This window comes from Coptis chinensis, chromosome 3 (genome assembly GCF_015680905.1).
Source record: "Coptis chinensis isolate HL-2020 chromosome 3, ASM1568090v1, whole genome shotgun sequence".
NCBI lineage: Eukaryota > Viridiplantae > Streptophyta > Magnoliopsida > Ranunculales > Ranunculaceae > Coptis > Coptis chinensis.
In genome coordinates, this window is record NC_141458.1 from 77,376,334 (window position 1) to 77,379,581 (window position 3,248).

At 38.1% G+C, this 3,248-nt stretch overlaps 1 long non-coding RNA gene across 1 annotated transcript; it reads right to left on the reverse strand.

Moving 5' to 3' along the window:
- Positions 1-248: 248 nt before the first annotated feature.
- LOC147510921 (uncharacterized) lies at positions 249-3,037 on the reverse strand. The gene is made up of 2 exons (XR_015219114.1): positions 2,226-3,037; positions 249-1,629 (listed from the first exon to the last, which is right to left on the reverse strand). It is a non-coding gene; the product is annotated as an uncharacterized LOC147510921 (long non-coding RNA).
- Between the last annotated feature and the right edge of the window lie 211 nt (positions 3,038-3,248).

The window sequence follows — 3,248 nt, forward strand, 5'->3', positions numbered from 1 at the left end:
TACTTGGTTCACTCAAGAACCTGGAAAGTAGGCTCACAGTATACATGATGTCAGGCCTTGTGTGAGTAAGATAAAGTAGAGACCCTACCAAACTTCGATAAACTTTCTCGTCGACCTTTAGTGCTCCATCATTTAACTGCAACTTTTCATTCAATGCAGCTGGTGAAGAGATTGGCTTGCAATTAGACATACTAAACCTTTTGAGCAAGTCTTCAAGGTACTTCTTCTTGAGAGATGAAAATATTTCCTTTTGATTGTTGAACTTGAATTCCTAGGAAGTATTTCATAAGCCCCAGATCAGTCATTTCATACTCCTTCATCATTGCTTCTTTGAAGTCTTGCAATATCTTCATACTGGTGCCGGTATAAATTAAATCATCTACATATAGACAAACAATCAGAAGCTCATTTCCTTCCTTCTTTATGTATAAAGATGGCTCACTTCGGCTTTTTGAAAAACCAGTTTGTCGAAAGTATCCATCAATCTTGCTATTCCATGTTCGTGGTGCTTGTTTTAAGCTGTACAAGGCTTTTTGTAGCTTGTAGACTTTATTTTCTGCTCCTTCCTTCACATATCCTAGTGGCTGCTCGACGTACACTTCTTCTTCCAAATCTCCATTCAAGAAGGCTGACTTGACATCAAGCTGAAAAACTGGGAGTTCCATTTGGGCAGCAAGTGCAAACACAACTCTTATGGTTTCCATGCGCACAACGGGTGCAAATGTTTCATTGAAGTCAACACCAAGCCAATAACATATTTTCCTTCAGGCAAATCAACTAGCTTCCATGTGCTATTTTTCTCAATAGTTGTGATCTCATCATCCATTGCTCTTTTCCATTTCTCATCTTGTACAGCTTCATTAAAACTTTGTGGTTCACGAATAAAAAGAGCAAGGTTGCAATTTTCATAAACATCAGACATAGAACGTATCTTCCTTGGAGGTGAATCTGAATCTAGGAGACCTTCCAATGAGCTTGAATTCAGTGACCTTGCTGGGCTTTGTTTCTGGCTTGTGCTTGACGAAGGATTGCTATCTTCCTGATTTACTTCTGGTTCATAGAACTCTATTGCTAAGGACTTTGAGAAGAACCAGCATCATCCCAATTCCATTTTCCCATCTCATCAAATACAACATCTCTTGAAACTACAAGCTTTTTTGAAGTTGGACTGTATAGCCTAAAGCCTTTGGATTCATCACCGTATCCAATGAAGATATATTTTTCTCATTTCTCGTCAAATTTCTCTCGTTCTTGTGACGGAACAAGAGCAAATGCAGGGTAGCCAAAAAACTTTGAGTAACTTCACTTGAGGTTTCCGCTCATGCCATGCTTCATATGGAGTCTTGGATGGAACTGCTTTGGCCGGTGAGCGGTTTAATATATAAATTGTCATATTTACAGCTTCTGCCCAGAACTGATTGGGAAGTGCCTTTCCTTTTAGCATACTTCTTGCCATCTCTGCAATGGTTCTGTTCTTCCGCTCCGTGACTCCATTTTGTTGCTGGGTGTGCCTGACTGTGAGCTGCCTCTTTATGCCTTTCTCTTTGCAATAATTCCAGAATTCTTTGTAAATGAACTCTCCACCACGATATGTTCTAAGTGTCTTTGGATTCCTACCACTTTCTCTTTCTACACATGCCATGAAATTAAGAAACACAGAGAAAGCTTCTGATTTTTGTTCAAGAAAATATATCCACATCATTCTAGTATAGTCATCAACAAATAACAGAAAATATATCTTGTTATTAAGAGATGGAGTTCTTGTAGGCCCAAACACATCGGCATGCACTAATTCAAGTGGAGCTTGAGCTCTACATGAGGTCTTTGGAAACGACAATTTACACATTTTGCCGTAAATGCAACCTTCGCACACTTCACACATTTTATCAATGGAAGGCAGCCCAATCACCATGTTATTGCTTTTCAACATACTTAAGCCTTTGTAGCTCAAGTGTCCATATCTCAAGTGCCAAAGATGTGACTCATTTTGTTAAGTTTCTCAGTTTTGAAAGCAACCTTCTCTCTTAGAGACATGAGAAGTGAAAAAACTTTGTTCCGAGTCATGTTCACATTGGCAATTGTGAAAATTTTCTTTTTATCAATAATATGGCATTTATTATCATCAAAGAATATGGAATAATCTCTTTGCAGCAATTGACCGACACTAAGGAGGTTTTGAGTTAGACCAGGTACATAAAGAACATCATGGATGAGTTTTCTGTTACCTCTTTTAGTGTAGACAACACTGACTCCCTTTCCTTCAATCTTCTTCATATTTCCATCTCTAAGCTTTACATGCGAGGAGAATGAATCATCGAGCTGCACAAAGATCCTTTGGTTCCCTGTCATATGATTACTGTATCCACTATCCAAGTACCAAGTATCCTGATTTTCATTTTCAGCATTCATACATGAATAAAATAATTGGTCTTCATCATTACCTTCAGTAAAATTAGTTGTATTCTCTTCCCATCTAGTTTTGTACTAACAATCCCTTTGAGAATGATTGGGATTTCTACATCTATTACATTTGAAACGACAATCTTTAGCTTCATGATCATATTTCTTACAAATATAACAATATGTTTCAGAATTACCATTGAAGTTTCTCGAATGAAATCCTTTTCTACCTTGTCCTCTTCCGCGAGCTTGAGCATTTCTCTAGTTCCCATTCTGACCCCTTCTTTGATATGAGCCTCTCCTTCTTTCATGGTCTACTTTGTGATTTTTATTCTCCATCCACATTCATGCTAGACTGAAGCGATGAATTTGCAAACCTGTTAAGTCTTTTCTCATGTGCTTCTAGCGAGCCCATTAGTTCATGAAAACTGAACTTTGACAAGTCCTTTGATTATTCAATTGCCGCAACCACATGATCAAATGGTAGGCTTCTAAGAATTTTCTTGACAATCTTTTTGTCTTGAATAGTGTCGCCAAGACTTCTAATTTGGTCTACAATTTCAGCTACCCTTGTAAGAGAACTCTTGGACATTCTCACTTTCTTTCATGGTCAGATTATCGAAATCTCTCCATAAAGATTGAAGCTTGATAGAGATGACTTCATCGCAGCCCCCAAATTCCTTTTGTAAAATTTCCCATCTTTTGATTTGCTTGCGCCCATAGTTCAAGGAAAGATGGATTTACTTACCACTTGATGAATAAATTGGAGAGCTTTTGCATCTCTCTTTGATTTCTTTTTAGAATCTTTGCTGATCCTCCTTCGGCATAGCCATTTTGAACCAGCTCCC